Below are 17,250 nucleotides of genomic sequence, written 5' to 3' on the forward strand. Positions count from 1 at the left end.
CTGTAGATTATCAGGCTCTCTCTCTCGCTGGGGCCTCTGCCCTGTCCATGGAGCCATCTCTATTCTTCTGTGTTCTTCTCCTGTGAGTTTATTTCCTGGGGCCCCAGCTCAAACTCAAACTCCCTCTTCTGCTGTGGCACAATCAAAGCCCTAATCGTAATTTAATAAGAGCGAAATCTCTGAAGTTAATACAATCTAATACACCCAGAGGAACAGACCAGTTTGCAAACATAATCCAATATCTGTTTTTGGAATTCATAAGTAATTCCAAACTGCTTCACTGATACACTGAAAATATAGGTGGATTTCCATATAAGCCAGGCACTCACCCTCTCTCACTGTTCCCCAGTAACATCTTTCATTAGCGTGGTGTAGTCCGTAGAATTGGTGAGCTCCTATTGAAGCTTTGCTACTAACCATGGTCAGCAGTTTACATTATAGCTTATGCTTTGCAGCACACATTTTTATAGGTTTTTACAAAATGTATAATGGTCTCTATCTATCATTGAAATGTCCTTCCCAAACTTGCCCCATGTTACGTCTACTCTTCCCTATCCCTCCCCTCAGAACCTCTGGTGACCACTGCTTTTACAACATTGTTACAAGATCTTCCATTGCTAGAAAATTAGCCTGTCTACTTTGCCCATAGTTGCATTTCCCTCCTATGTTTGTTCACTCTTCAATATTAAGGCTTTTAGGATGGTTATGCTCTCTGTGTTTCTGACTAAGAGGGGGACTTGGATACCATGGGGTAGATGGATGGAAATGTCATGCTTGCAATTGTACTTGCACTCTGTTTTGGGGATAAGAATTTTCCGTCATCATCATTTTGCTAGTTGTCCTAGGTGAGTCAGATGAACCGGAGAGTAAGTGTTGAAACACAGCTGAGGTTCAGGGTTCAGCTGCCATATGAACAACTGAAGACTGAAGTCTATGGTAAACATATTTAATGAGAATAGTTCTAAATAAAGGTTCAAATAAAATAGCAGAAGAGGCATATATAGGGAACTTATAAATGAATTTAACTCTATTTCATTGGGAAATATATATTTCAAGGTAAGGTCCACTGAATTCCTGAGATTGTCTGGCCTGCCTAGAGTGTCTAGATGTCTCTAGAGTCCTAAGGAGGACCCCGAATTAAGACAGGGTTTACTGTGGCAGTCAATGTGATCCTCTTTCAACACTCATGAGGGTAACCTCTGAAATGACCTTCCAATTCACTTTGAAATCTCTTAACCAAAAACACTCATTTTTATTTAATATTTCTCCCTTTTGGTTAAGTTCTTTTTCCAAATTCATGCAATTGAGTCTTAATGGAAAGATCCAAGCAAGAGGACAGTCATGAGGTGGGAAGGAAATCCCAGGTTTAAATCTAGAACATGGGGGAGGGAGTAGTATAGGTGTGGTAGGGGTGGGCACGGAGAGAGTGAGAGGCCTCCTTGTAGTCATGTTATGATCTAGTACCAGGGGAAATGGCTTAGGATGGAAGTGCTGCTATATAAAAAATGTAGGGGCAATTAGGAATTAAGTGCAGACCACTCTGCGATTAATCAGAGCAGTTGATACTGCCCTCTCACAACCTTGGGAGCGGTCACAGGCAGGTTTTAGTTCTCTCCAGTTCAGGAACTGTTGAGCTTAGGAAAATTGGTCTCTCCACATTGCTTCTTTTAAACCATGAGTCAGAATCAGGAAGGACCAAAGAATAAATACCTTTGGCTATGCAGGCCATAATAACTTTGCACTACTTTTAACTCTACAGGGTGTAGCAGGTAGAAAGGATCCACAGACAATAAAATAAATCAGTGTTCATGACTGCAATCTAATAAAACTTTGTGTGTAGACACTTTCAACCAAAAAGTGATAAACTGCATCTGGAAATAATTCTTCCCTTTTCTTTTCCTTACCCCCTTGTGTTAGTTAGCCCAAGAGATGCTGATGGAAAGTACCAGAAATCTGTTGGCTTTTATAACGTATACTTATTTGGGGTAAAAGCTTACAGTAAGAAGGCCCTGAAGAGTACGACCGCAGGCTCCTTTCTCATCAAGGTTAGCTACCACATGTTGAGTCAAGATGGTGGGTGATCTCTGCCCGGCCTCCCTTCCCTCTTCCCCTTGAGGCTTCATGGGGCCAGATTCTTCTGCTCTCAGCCATGGGCTGGCATAGGGCTTGACACTCTGGGCTTTTATATCAGTCTGGCATAGGGCTTGTTTCTTTCCAGGCTTTCTCATCTACTCATCTCTCTACTGCAAAGTATCAGATGAATGGCTCAGCTCTCTCGGGGACCCCAAAATCAAACATGACAGAGCGCTCTATTCTTCTTTGTGTCTTTATGAATGGGTATCTGTTTGTATCAGCCCACCAAGGGGACTGGACTCAACTCTGAGTCTCTACTCACGTGCTCTGACCAGTCAGCAGATGGTGCTGTTCAGCCCAAGTTTCAATGGAGGTGCTTCAGTCTAGGTTTTCTATTAATCTATTAATCTATTAATAGATTAATAGAATTGATTAATACTACTAAGGGTCTACTCACATGGTTGACTCAAAGCCCAAATCCTAACCAGTAATTTAATCAAAACATATCAGCCGAATCTAATGCAGTCAAAGTGTATCACACTTAGAGGAATAGATCAGTTCACAAATATAATCTTTTTTTTTGGATTAATAATTAATCTCACACTGCCACACCCCTGCTCCAGCACTGTCTGATCTGATATGTGGACACCTCTGTCCACCCACAGTAGCTCCCTGGTAAACTGGAGATAAGATGTTAGGGCTCATGCAGGATAAAGAGCTGGGAGACTTCCTCCCCTGGCCCCAACCCTAATGAACTCTGGGCCTGGAGTAAGGCCCCATCCACTTTCTGCCCTTTGAGTAGATGAAGTATGTTGGCAATCGCATTGGACCTCATCCCCAAATTTAATCAGGTGCAGGAATGTGATTGGAGCCCCATGTATCTGTCATAGACGGGATTATTTGAGCTATAAAAGGGTTGAATCTTCAGTTCTGGCCTCAGAACATCTTCGAGAGAGAAGGGGAGAGCTGTGCAGACACAGAATTATCTCAGGGGGACTCTTGAGAAATTTCTTTGTGGCTTGGATGCAAAGATACTTTGGTTTCATCCTCCCTGTGGCACTGATTGAAAATACCAAGCCACACCAAATCAGCTGGACACACAACATTGAACTGGTGAGATAAGAAATTTGGTAGCCTCCATATTACTTTCCTTTGACCAGGGTTTGGCTATTGGAAAGGCCACCTAGTAAATTCTTTAGGCTACTCAGGCCATAGTAGGGTCCTGAGTTCTTTAATTTAGCCTGGGTATAACTGTGAAAGCAGCCACAAAATAGCAGTACACCAATTATCAAGGCTATATTCAAACTAAGCTTTATTTATGGACACTCTAAATGTGGAAAAAACCACTGAGGTGCAGGTCACCAAAGGTATTTGGTTAGGGTCTTATAATTTCAATTCTGAAAGATTCAGGTAGCAATCCAATCATGTCCCAAGGTGGAATTCCAGGCAAAGGTTTTTAAAGGAAAGACAATACACAAGATGCTTGTGGTTAGAGGATATTTGGGGTACTACCATTGTCCTTCAGTTTACCTAAGTGAGTTCTTAACCTTATGGTTTGTTTTAAGATGTCTACATGTCCTGGAGTTTGAAGGAACATTGTTACTTCAGGCTTTACACTCTTCAGCAGTGTAAAAACCTACCTGAGAACTTCCTAAGAGTAACTTCCAGAATGACCTCCTGACTATATTTTAAGTCTCTGAACCACAGAAAATATATTTTATCTTGTTTCCTTTATCAGGTTTGAGGGAAAGACAGCCAAAATTTGTGAACTAAACAGCCCACTGGGTTTATGGGAAAAGGAACAGTCCAGAAGGAGCAGGGTTTTAGGCAGAGCTTTGAGAACAAACTTACTGAGGAATTCCAACCCTCAAAGACGGTCCACATGGATCTGGGACTAAAAAGGCAGCAGTGTGGTACCAGTGGTTGAGGATTTCAAAGGTTTACTCTCTGAGAGTTTGAACACCCATCCTTCAATCTTGTACCTTTTGGGCCTCTCATTCAAACTAGTTCTCTGGCAATTCTGGGGCACAGTGTGGCTGGTGTATGGCAGGAGAAGTCAATTTGGAATTAGCAGCAAATAGTAAAGATACGTGATTGCATTGAAATGGTAGAGAGTCTGAGAACTAATGTTGTTCTAGGAACTGGTCTTAGTATTTTAAAAATAGACCTTCTTGTGGTGATTCCCAACAGTAATTTTATCTCGTGTTTTTTTAGAACAGATAAACTGGTATGTTATTTAGAGATCTGATGCTCAAATCAGGCACAGCTAGGTTTTTAATCCTGGCTCAGTCTTTATCTAGGTGTTATTCAATGGTTTCAGCCTATGCTCCTCAGGTGTAAAACAGCTATGTTATTAGTCATCTCAGTGTTTAGGGATAAGATTAAAAAAGGGAATGATTGTCATTTCAAATAAATTCTGACTAATATCATGTTGCTGTCTTTAGGTGCTACTGACCAGTAGAAAGACCTTGCAGTTGAAGGGGCCACTGGCTTCAAGCAGGAAATAATAGTAAAATGGCAGATCTCACATGTGAGAAAGATCAGCAGCCAACACTGTGGATGAAGAATAGCAAAGATTCCAAATGCCAAGGAGGTGAAAATGCTGACATGGTCTTTGTTGGGTGGAACATGTCAATGAAGATGCTGAAATTGCCTTTGTTAAGGAGATCTCATATCTGAAATCTGTCATTTCAAAGATTTTGAGCAGAGTTACTCCAGGCTCAGGTCCAAAAAGTAGGAAACACATCATGAGTGACAGTAGCAATCATTCATGGAAGCCTTCACATGAAGCAGCCCCAAGTTCGGAAAAAGTGGCCAATTTGCAGTTTCCTCAACCCGAATCAAGACCAACAGACCATCCTATTGTTATGGCGCATTCATCCAAACCCGGTTGTAATGGGAATCCATTGCCAGTCATGCCTGAAGATTTTTTCGATGAACTCTCACCGTGGCCTCAGAATCCACTTGGACCTTCTCTTTCTGTAGGAGTCAAGAAGGAAAGTCCTCATATTTTAAAGCGATGTCCTCTTTCTGATGTAAACAGGGGCAATCTCAAAAGGCCTAAACTCGGTGAAGATACTGAAAAGGAAAGTTTCTTTCCTACATTGAACCCCAGTGAAGACCCAAAGTTGATTTCAACCTCATTTAACCATGGTCAAAATGGAGCATTTTCTCCATTGGCGTGTCCAAATGACAAAGCACGTTGTATATAATGAACCCAGCTATAGCAAATAGCTTTGGAGGACCAGCAAAAACAGACATTGGAAGCACAAAAAGTCAGAAGAAGACTTTGAATTCTAAGGAAGGAAATAGGATCATGTTAATAGCTCACTTTTTCTATGGTCAACCTGAAGGAGAAAAGCAGCCAGTAGAGAAGACTTAAATGTGAACTTTAAATATGCCAGTTGTTTTAAAGTTATAAAAAATGTAAACTTTTGAAGCATATGAAAGAGAATTTGGGGCTTGAGAAGAGGAGAGGCAATGGCTGGGAAGTTCACAGCACCTGCCAGCACTGCCATTGGCTGTTTCCCATTCCTTTGCAGCTGCAGTGTCACATTGAACATGAACACATACCTCAGAAATCGTCCTCTGTAAAATCTGTAAATTGTAATTTGAAACAGAGCAGGTTCTCTTACAACACCTGAAGGACATTCATAAGCCTGGCGAGGTGCCCTTTATCTGCCAGGTTTGTAGTTATAGTTCATCACTCTTTGCTGAGATGGAAACCCATTTCTGAGCATGCCATGAAAATTCCAAAAACTTGCTGTGTCCCATTTGTCTGAAAATTTGCAAAACATCAGTATCATATGTGTTGGATTGTTGGTGACATTGGAACGACAGTCTTTCAGTGTTCCAAGTGCCGCCTACAGTTTTTAACTTCTAAGGAGAAATTGGAGTACATCACCAAGTATTATCAAGCTTTTATAATGCCAGAACAACTAGAAGGGTTAACTCCTGAAACAAAGGTTATTATTCAAACTTCAGTTCAACATGATCAAGAGGTGCAGCATCCATTATTATAAGCATGCCTCACAATTAGTGATCCCAGTTAGTCCCCTGCTAGACCGAAGAGACGATGGTTATGAACAGAAGCCTTTCCAGACACTCTTGCAGCTAGGTTTCTGCAAGAATTATAAATGACTCAAGTGAGGCTGTGCCATCTATGCCTTGGTTTTAGAAGCTCACAATATCACCCATTTATAGGTTTCTGGTTTGAAGAAATGCCCAAAGTCTCCTTCCTCCTCCCCTCTAGACACCTTATCCCTGTGTTAAACCTATTTTACTCCATCCCCATCTCCATAGTTTAATTTTACCTGTATTTTTAAAAGCTTAAATAAAGGAAATCACAAAATCTATACTTGCCTTTATCTTCTTTGACTATTTCCTGTGAGATGTACCCTTTGGATTTGTAGAAGTAATGTATTCCTTTTCATTGCCTGGTATATTTCTATTAAATTAATATGGCACACTTTTTACATCCATTTTATTTTGATGGGATTTAAGAAAAATATCTATCTCTTTATTAAGGCTGTTAAGAACTTTCTTGTGCATGTTTGCTGGGCATTTGCACTCATTTCTCTTGGATATATATGTCTATGAGAAAAGATGATAAAACTACAGGTAAAATTGTATAGTATTGTTCTCATTTGCTAAAGCTGTTCAAAATCAGTTGTCTTTAATCATGGGAATTTATCAACTTACAAACTTGCAGGTTCGAGACTGAGGAAATGTCTAAATCCAGGCATCATCAGGTGAATATTCTCCCTGAAAGCCGGCTGCCCGTGGTCCTTGAACCCCTGCGCTGCAGCACTGTGGATTGTTGCAACTGCTGGTGTCTCCCTTCTCTACCTGCTTCACCCCCGGTGGCCACGAGCGCGGCTGAAGCTGGGTCTGAAAGCCCTCCAGAGCCTGAGTCTGCTCTCCTGGGGAAGTGCTCCAGGCTTGCTCCAGTCCCAGCAGAGGCTCTCTCCCTGTGAGGGTGACCAGGCTTGTGGGCCAGGGGGCCTGGCAGGGTCAAGGGTCCACGTGGGGTGTGGAGTTGGACACTTGGGGCTCAGGCTTTGTGTGGACGCCCATGGGTGGGAGAGCTGGCCCCTGCAGCGCCTGGTGCCTCCCTCAAGAGGGGCTCATTCCAGCCATTTCCCCTCCCATGTTGGCACAGCGGAGGTGGGGTGGGCTTGGGGGCTTGGGGTGGTGGAGGGGAATCCCAGCTCCCTCTTCTCTGACAGTCAGGAGACAGGCTGGGAGGTGACCCCCAGCCCCACCTCCACCCACTCGACAGGTGTCCAGGGGCTCCTGAAATGTCCGCACCCTGCTGGGCTCCCTGTTACCCCAGATAAGCCCCCTCAGTACCAGCCCCCCAGGCACACCCCTTCCCCCTCGTTGCCCCCCACCTGCCATAGCCCCTCCTGCTCCTTAGCTGTGAGCCCTTGTTCTGCAGCTGGCAGGTGGGGGCACCTGGGCCTCATTGCCCGTGCAGGAGCGGGAGGGGCCAGGATGGACCCCTTGGCCCTGGGGATGCCACGCGGGTCATTTCATCCTGAGTCCCAGGGTGGTTGCAGATCCAGGCCTTGCTGGGGACTGTGAGGGGCAGACTGCACGGCGGGGTGTTCTCTCCTGAGGACTCCCCTCAGACCTGGGGGTCTGGGCAGGCCCCTCGGGGGCTCTGACGGCCCCTCTGCTCACAGCTCTACAGCCTGCTGGAGAGGGCGGACTGGACCACAGCTTCCCTGTCGGGTGAGCACCTCCCAGTGCCTTGGGGGGGCTCCTGGGGTCTCCTGGGGGGTCAGGGGTGGTCACTGTGGCAGGGCCTGCCCCACGCTCCTTGGGGCCCACCTGCCCCTCCCTAGCTCGCCCTGCCTGCAGGCACAGCCTCGTCTTCTTCCAGGGCCACTAAAGCGAAGCCACGAGAGTGGTGGGTGAGTGGGCTGGGGCTTCCTCCTCTGCTCCAGAGCCCCTGCCCCTCCTGCGCCCTCCTGCCCCTTCCTGTGCCCTCCTGCGCCCTCCTGCGCCCTCCTGCCCCCTGCTGCCCCCTGCTGCCCCCTGCATCCTCTTGTAGGCCTGCGTGGCACAGCACTCCTTGTGTGCATCAGCACTGCGCATGGGCCAGCTCCACACGGGTCAAGGAGGCCCGGGGTTTGAACCACAGACCTCCCATGTAGCAAACGGACGCCCTCACCACTGGGCCACGTCCGCTGCCTCTTGAAGGCAGTTTCTGTGAGGAACCTGAAGACGTCCACTGCGGAGGCCCTGACCGGCTGAAAGCTGCTGCTCTGCTCCTTGGCCACATCGTCTCCGTGCTGGGCAACCACATGGTGGTGCCGGCCATGCAGCTGGCCAGCAAGATCCCGGACGTGTTGGAGCCGCTGTGGCCAGCAGAGCTGCTCAAGGTGAGGGCGGCCCTGGGGGACGCTGCGGGGTCTGGGCGATGCAGGAGCCCCGAGGGGCTCTGGCTCGGGGTGGGCAGGACTGAGCGCACGCGGGGCGTAGGCTGGTGTTGCCACTGGCCCGTGCTGCAGCTGGGGAAACAGGCCCCTCGGGGAGGTGGTGGCCCCGCGCCCCTTGCTCGTGGTAGAGCTGTGGGGAGGCCCCGGTGGGCCCCACTTGGGGCTCGAGCAAGCTCCGTGGGCCCCAGGCTGGCAAGGCCCAGCTCCACCACAGAGCTGGCCCCCGCTCTGTCCTCAGGCCCTCCCTGCTCACCCACAGCCCCTCTGAGGACGGTGTCCCCAGGCCAAGGGTGGGCAACTTCAGGGCTGGGGCCAGGGAACAGGTGGCCCAGCCCCACGCATGCGTCCCCCCCCCGACCTGAACAAGGTGTGTGGCCTCACCATGGACACCCATGAGGCCTTCCAGAAGCTCCACAACTTCTCGCAGCACCTGCTGCAGGAGCACATCAGGGCCTGCAGCCTCCCCAAGCACAGCTTCATCAGGGCAGGGGCACAGGGAGGGACGTGAGGCAGGCACCCCTGTTCAGCGAACCCCCTTCCAGGCCCGCTGGGTCCTGGGGTCTTAGCCAGGCCCCACACGTCCCTGCCTGAGGGGGTGATGGCACCAGGGGCCCAGGCCGCAGGTGTGAGGGGGGAGGCGGGCAGGTGGGGAGGGTCGGGGGCTTCAGCTGTGTCCCTCCCCGCAGTGGATGGAGGGCCTGAGCCCTCCCCCCATTCAGCTTCAAGCTCAGAAGAGACCCAGCCCCAGCCTGGCCAGTCTCCTGTGAGGCTGGTCCGAGAGTGAGGCCCAGTCCTGGAGGGGGATGGCCAGCCTTGGGGCCTGCCCAGGGCCTCCACCGCCTCCACGGGCTCCAGTCTCCACGGGCTCCACGGCCAGCACAGGATCTAACAGGCTCCACGGGCTCCAACTTCCCCACCGGGAGGTGCTGGAGCTGCCACACCCTAGAGATGTGTCCCCACGGGTGTACCCGCTGTTCTCTTTTGACTGTTTCTTGGGCTTCCACATCCCTGGGGACCGCTGGGAGCTGCCATCCTCACGGGAAGAGAACGTCTGTGGTCAGACCCCAGGACCACAGCTTGCGCTGTCTCCTGGTGGACACTGCAGCTGGGGTTCCAGTGCCGCCCCTTCTAGCAGACGCTGCCTGCTGACCCCCTCTCCAGGTCAGAGCCCTGCCCCCCAGGAAGTGCTCCTGGGCTGCAGGCAGCTGGGGTGTGGACAAGGCCTCAGTACCACCTCTGCTGGGCACCCACTGCAGGCCCACCCACCCCCATGCCCAGTGTGCGCTGGCCCCGTTCTGACCTCTGCGTGCAGCACCTTCTGGAGCCCAGAGGCCTCACCTGGAGGCAGAGGCCATGCTGCCCTCTCTCCACAGCAGTCCCATGGTGGCGGGCTCTGCCCAGGGCCTTCAGATGTCCTGGCTGCCTCCACACTGGCCGCTGCCCGGCAGCCAAGATTCGTGGGGCATTAGCGGGCCCCAAAGCGCCACCTTTACCGGGTGCCAGTCCCATCGGCAGCTGTTTCTGGGGACTGCGGGGCAGGCATTGGGTTCCCACCCAAATCTGAGCCCCCTGTGGCCCGGCCCTCTCCACATGGGTGGCGTGACCCCACCCCGCGGCTCTGCTGCTGTGGGCGGCAAGTTTTACACGTTCTGTCCCTGGGGGTTCAGGAGGGGGCAGCAGGGCATGGTGTGGCTGGGAGCGCACCCAGCTGTCACGATGGGGGCTGGCAGGGTCTTCCTACACTGCTGGGGCTCCCAAAGGCGGGAGGGGGCAGCACCCTGGGCAGCAGGTGCTGCTGACGGTTTTGTAGGAAGGTGCTGGCAGGACGTCTCCCCTGGGTTCCTGGTGTTCTGTGGTTTTGGCAGACTGTCACTTCAGCCGCTGCTCTTGAGCAGGAAAAATAATTGTAAATACAAACTGATTGCTCTGCTCTGCCCTGCCCTGCCCTGCACCAGGAGCTGGGGATTGAACCCGGGACCTTGTATGTGGGAAGCCTGCCCTCAGCCACTGGGCCATGGGGCTGCCCCGAGGTGGCTTTGTTTTTTTTGCTTGTTGTTTGTTTTTATTGTTTCAGGAGCACCAGGAACCAAACCAGGACCTCCTGTGTAAGGCAGGGGCTCACGCACTTGAGACACATCCACTCCCAAACCAAGATTTATTCAACATATACACAGGATGTCACGCCCTGTTGGTGGGTTTCTCTTCCTGTGTCTTCACAGTAAACAGCTGCAGGAACCCTCGCTGCTGTCTGTGTTTGTGCCTCTGCCCCTCTCACCCAGAGCTGTCCCCAGGGCATGGGTTCCCTTTGCCCCACCCCTCCCACCCCAGCATCAGGCAGCTGTGCCTTACTAGCTTCTCACAGCCTCTCGTGTGGCAGGCGAGGGCATCGTGGGCACCTTGGCCTCACCACCGTGTGAGCCCAGAGGTCCCTGACCAGAGCACGGTGTGCACCCTGGTGTCCTGAATCACTTTGTGTCCCACATCTGGCCCTGGGGACAAATCAGGGACCTCACCCAGACATCTTCTGCTGGCCTCCAGGGAGGACAAAAATGTGGCACCCCCCAAATAAAGTGCCCCCAGGGGTCGGGTGTTACTCTCAGCATCTCTGTGGGGCTCCAGGTCCACCCCCACATGGGAAGCAGGTGCTGTTCTCCTCGCGCAGTGCCCACATCCACCTCCCCTCCCACTGCCATCACCCAGCACCATGTCCAGAACCCAACAGGTGCTGAGAAGGTTCAGGAGGGAATCCTCCCAGCTTCACATCCCTCCAAGGCGTTGCCAGTCAGGTCTGGAGATGCAGAGTGGCCAAGAGCTGGTACAGAACCCAGAGGACAAGGCCGAGAGCCCACATTCCACCCTGGGGAGGGGGCTGGGTGCCCCAGGAGCTGCCCTGGCAGACGTGCGTGAATGGTGGGCTTGAGCCAGGGTATGGGGCTGGGGCAGGGAGGTGCCTCTAGGTGAAGCGGGTAACAAGAGGGGTGCCTGGGGGTCAGGAAGGAGAAGAGGACCCATGTACATACACACGTGGCTGAGGGCGGGAGCTGGGGGTCCCCATACAGCCACCTGGCCAAAGAGCGGAGATCTTGTCCAATGTACCAGCAGTTCCCAGAGAAGATTCCATAAAACGCTGGGTGTTAGCACATGAAGAAAGAGTGCCGTGGCCATAGAATTGTGGGAAACTCTCAGGAAAGCTAGGCAGGTGTTTTCCAGCAGGACTTGTCAGGAAAAATGGGCTCCGTGCAGTACACGCTCAGGGAGTGGGTGATGGGACACACAGGCTGAGAAGGGGAAAGGCCCAGAGCAGGGGTCACCCTGCGTCCTTGAAGCCCCTCCCATCTTACCACTCCAAACACTTCCTGGCCCTCTCCATTCCCCCCGGTGCCTGAACCCCCACGCCCCATTATTCCATCAGGCAGCCATCCCGCCTCCTCTCTGACCTCCCCCAAGTGGCCGCTCTCACTCAGTGGCCAAACAAAAGCAAGAACACAGCCCTCTGACTTCCCAAACTCCTCGCCTCTCCGTGAAGGTTCCAGAATGTTCCATGCATGTTTCCACCGGTTCCCTGTCCAGCACGTTCTCCCAGTGTCTGCTCCCTGGTGGCACCTCTGCTCCTGCTGAGGCTCCCCTTTGCCGGGCCAGGCAGCCTCACCCTGAAAAGGCCTGGCTGATGGACTGAGGTCGGTGGTCCCTGGCCCAGTCCTGGCCCTGGTAGGGGGGAAGGAACCCAACGTGGCTCCTGCCTGCACTGTCTGCCCCCTTAGGAACTCAGGCTCCTTCTCATGCCCTGTGAACGAAACACGAGGCCCAGCAGGATGACCCAGCAGCAGGTGGGTGGACAGAGAACAGCCCTCACTATGGGGAGCAGGGGCCTAAGTGAGGGTGACTGTTGGTGGCAGCTCAGACTTGCCAGCCCCAACATCACGTGGCCCAAGGAGTGCTGAGGATTGGAAAATGGTCCCGTCATGCATCAGCTTCCCACCTCGGTCATGTGGTGTGTTTGGGTTGAAGTTCTGCTCCAAAGAAACCAATTTTGGGTGAGATGGTGTTATGGGGTGAACTGCATCCCCCCAGAAGATACATTCGAGCTAACTCCTGGTCCTGGGAAAGGAGCCTTACTTGGAAATTGGGTCTTTGTGGATGTGATTCATTAAACTGAGGCAAACTGGAGGTGAGAGGTCCCTGATCCAACAGGGCTTGTGGCCTCATAGCAAGAGGGAGGTTGGACACAAACAGACACTGAGGAGATGGTCACACGATGACGGGGCAGAGAACCAAGGATTGCTGCCACCACCAAGAAGGCTCCACGCTAAGGATCCCAGACTCCTGCCTATAGAGCTGAGACCACAGATCTCTGCTGTTGTAAGTCCCCAGTTGGTGGCATTTGGATGCCACAGTCCTGGGAGGCTGAGACGGATGGACATCTCAGCTTGTTTGTCCAGCACCTGGACAAAAATTCCTCCATTTGACACTCACTGGCCTGTCCCCTTCCAGCTTCCCCAATGAGATCCATGTGGCCTCAGAGTGGCCAGCTGGGCATGAGGTGCTGGTGGCTGGGGAGGAGGACAGGGGCATGCCCATCCCTTCTGGACTGACTCGGGTCCCCCACAAAGACCAGCTCCAGTCCTAACCCAGGTCCCATAGGAGCGACCCACCTGTGAGTAGGATCTTGGAAGATGATATTGCTTCAATTGAGGCCAAATGGAATCGGGAGTGGCCTTGAACCTGTGTGGCTACAGCCTTAAAGCAGAGGCTCTTGGAAGGAGGCAGATGCTGTGTGATGGAGGCAGAAGCAGTCAGGAGGCTGAAAGGCCACAGGTGGAACCACAGACCCTGGAGGAAGCACCCATAGGTTTGGCCTTCTGGCCTCGGAAGCAGTGAAAGGCTAGATGCCTCCTGCCTGCTCCCTTGTCCATCGTGTTTGTTACAGCAGCGCAGGCTGAGCGTCGGGGCCAAGCTCGCCTGGGTGATGGCGAGGGACTGGTTCCTCACCTGGGTGCAGGCAGGGGTCTCCCCTGAGGTAACCAGCTGGCCCTGGTGCTTCTGGCGTCTGCCACCAGGAGGCGCTGTGGGCCTGGGAGCCACCCGGGTGGGGTAGCCTGTAGACCTGGAGCTGCCCCATGGAGTATTGGTGTTGGGTGGCCTGTACCCACTACCTCAGTTCCCCATCCTGTGCCCATCCCTGAGATGATTCCAGTGTCGTGTTAGTGTCGTCCATTCCCTAAATATGTGAGGAGGGCTTCGTGTCTCCAGGTGGCAACAGGGATCTTGAGGGTCCGGACCTAATTCCCACCCCTGGGGAGGGGACATTCTCCTGAAGAGCCTGACAATGATGGGGAGCAGGTGTCATCCCCTCCTGGAGAAGAGAGCAGAGCGCAATGAGGAGAGGGCCACTGGGGGCATGTGGGGAAAGTGATGGCACAGGCAGGGGCCAAGCAGTCACAGTCACCAACCTGTCCTGCTTTGCTCTGAGGCCCCAAGGCATGGCATCCGAGCAGAATGGGGCCCACCATTGTCTGGTGACAGGGCTGCCAGGGGTACCAGGTGGCCTTGGAGCTGTTTATCCTGCCTGCAGCTTTTCCAAGACAGGTTAGAGCCACCACAAGTGGCCCCCAGGCCTTGCCCAGAGCCAATGTCCTGCATTCCATGCCAAGGACATGGAGGGTTCCATGTCCAGAGGTTGGAGCCCCATGTGCCCATGGTGGGGCCACCTCCCCACCACACTGTGGTCCCCCTCCCTGGGACTGACTGGACACAGGGCTGGGCCCTCAAGGTCAGCAAGCCGTAGCCCCTAGCCTGAGGCTGAGGGTCAAGTCAAGGCTCCTGTACAAAGTAGATGCTGCACAGTCAAGAGACGACAGAGTGTGACTGAGGAGCTGCCCCAGAGTCAGATCTGTGGTCCCAGCTCCCAAGAAGACCCTGCCTGGCAGCCACTGTGCTTCCTCTTGAACCACCCCCTCCCTCAGAAAGGGGATGTCACCTCTCCAAGACATTCTTCCTGCCATCAGCTAATAGACACCGGAGTTGTGTCCAACTTTAAGCAATTGTGAATAATGTCGCTACGAACACAGGTGCGCAGATGTCTGTTCATGTCACTGCTCTCAGTTGTCCTGGGTATATACCCAGTAGGGGCATTTCCAGACCATGTGGCCAACTTACATTAAATTCCTTAGGAATTGCCAAACAGTCCTGAAAAAGATAGGGCCAGCTGACATGGCACTGAATTCTAGAGCCATCTGCCATGACCATAGAATGTATGGGTCTCCGTAGCCCTCAGGAGAACTGGTACCTGGGGTTGTATCTGCTTTGGCTGTTTCTGGAGTTCTGCTGAGGTGTGTGTAAGTGTGACCCCTCTGATGACCTGCTGACTCTTTTATGAAGACACTTAGTCATATAAACTCATTTGTCTTTGTCAGTTCCCCCTTTTATTTTATTCAAGGTCAAAAAGCAGTTTTTAATACTGGCGAAGAACTAGAAAGAGACCTCGAATAAAAGGGTCAACTCAGACCAGCAGAATATCTCAATCTACCTATAATACCAGGATCAAGGGGGGAAATGGAAGGGACAAATGAGTTTATATGGCTATGAGTCTCAAAAAAAGAGCCAGGAGGTTATCAGAGGGGTTGGCCTTATGCACACCTCAGCAGAGTCCCAGGGACAGATAAAGTAGATACCACCCCGAGTATTGGTTCTTCTGAGGGCTACAGAGACCCACAGGTTCTATGGTCATGGCAGATGGAGTTCAGTGCCATGTCAGTTGGCCCTGCTTTGGAGTTTGTGTTTCTGTGTGATGGAATGGACTCAGATATGATCTTTGTTCACAAGCCTCTCCTGTTACTTTTACCGGAGCTATAGTTGGTGCTGGGTTTTAATATATACCCAGGGGATCTGAATCTCTGGACTGACCATGTGATAGCCAGGCAGGCCCTGAGCCTCAACAGACTTCAGCTCCTACACTCTGGTTTATTGGACTTACCCCAGTCAGCTAACATGGAGTTGAAGAAGGTCAACCATGACACCATGGAGCCAAGACGGCCTACAACTGGCGGCGAACTTGTCACAGTGGTTAGGGCGTCCGTCTACCACATGGGAGGTCCGCGGTTCAAACCCCGGGCCTCCTTGACCCGTGTGGAGCTGGCCCATGCGCAGTGCTGATGTGTGCAAGGAATGCTGTGCCATGCAGGAGTGTCCCCCGCATAGGGGAGCCCCACACACAAGGAGTGCACCCTGTAAGAAGAGCCGCCCAGTGCGAAAGAAAGTGCATCCTGCCCAGGAATGGTGCCACAGACACGGAGAGCTGACACAACAAGATGATGCAACAAAAAGAAATACAGATTCCCATGCCGCTGACAACAACAGAAGCGGACAAAGAGAAGATGCAGCAAATAGACACAGAGAACAGACAACCGGGGTGGGGGGGGGAGGGGAGAGAAATAAATAAATAAATAAATCTTTATAAAAAAAGAGTGCCTACAGCTGAAGGCAGGATTGCATCCAGCATCCATGTGGAATCTAAGCCCCCTCTTGTTACAGATGTGGAGTGGACACAACCATTCCAAGGTCCACAGGATGGAGGAATAGAGTATGGATTAGAGTGGACTTACTGATAATCTATTCATGAACTATTGTGATTAGTAATTGAAGAAAATGTGGCATTGGTGTGGAGAAAGTGGCCATGGTGGCTGCTGGGAATAGGGAATGGGAGAAAGAGATGAGATGTGGAGGTGTTTTCGGGACTTGGAGTTGTCCTGGGTGATGCTGTAGGGACAGTTACTGGACATTGTATGTCCTCCCATCACCCACTGAGAGTGTGGACTATGATGTGGACCATTGACCATGAGGTGCAGCGGTGCTCTGAGATGTATTCACCAAATGCAATGAATGTCTCATGATGATGGAGGAGACTGTTGTTATGGGGGGAGGCGTGGGAGGAGGCGGGTGGGGGATATTTGGGAACCTCATATTTTTTTAATGTAATACTAAAAAAATAAAGACAAAAAAATGAGGTTCCATACACCGCCCATCCCTCAGTGCCACTCCTCCCACACCAACAACCTCCCCCATCATTGTGGCACAGTCATCGCAAGCCGTGAACACATGGTGGAGCACTACTGCAACATATAGATAATAGTTTACCCTGTAGTTCACACTCTCCCCCAGTACATTCACTGGGTTATGGATACATAAAGTCCAGCATCTGACCCTGCAATACATTTAGGACAACTCAAAGCCCCAAAAATGCCCCCACATCACATCTCTTCTTTCCTCTTCCTGCCCTCAGCAACTACTGTGGCCACTTTCTCCACCTCAATGCTACGATTTCTTCTATTACTAGCCACAATAGTTTTATAGTAGAATATCAGTAAGTACATGCTAATCCATATTTTATTCCTTCATTCTGTGGACCCTAGTTTGGTGATATCCACTCCACCTCTCGATCAAGAGGAAGCTTAGATTCCACATGGATAATGGATGCAATCCTCTGCTTGCAGTTGTTGGCACTCTTAGTTACCTGGTTGACCAACTTCACCTTCCTGGTACCTGACCTGGTAAATCCAAAGAACCAGAGATTAGGAGTGGCAACTCTGCTGAGGTTCATGGCCCAGCTAGCACATGGGCAGTCCAGAGATTCAAATCCCCTGAGTATACACCAACCCTAGTGCCAACCACAGGGTCAATAAAAGTGACAGAAGAGATACATGTAGGAAGGTCACATCTGAGTCCAGCTCTATCA

At 51.4% G+C, this 17,250-nt stretch overlaps 1 pseudogene; it reads left to right on the plus strand.

Moving 5' to 3' along the window:
* Nucleotides 1-5,026: 5,026 nt before the first annotated feature.
* On the plus strand, nucleotides 5,027-13,146 carry LOC131274444 (zinc finger protein 280B-like; annotated as a pseudogene).
* The last annotated feature ends 4,104 nt before the right edge of the window (nucleotides 13,147-17,250 follow it).

This window comes from Dasypus novemcinctus, chromosome 19 (assembly GCF_030445035.2).
Source record: "Dasypus novemcinctus isolate mDasNov1 chromosome 19, mDasNov1.1.hap2, whole genome shotgun sequence".
Lineage (NCBI taxonomy): Eukaryota > Metazoa > Chordata > Mammalia > Cingulata > Dasypodidae > Dasypus > Dasypus novemcinctus.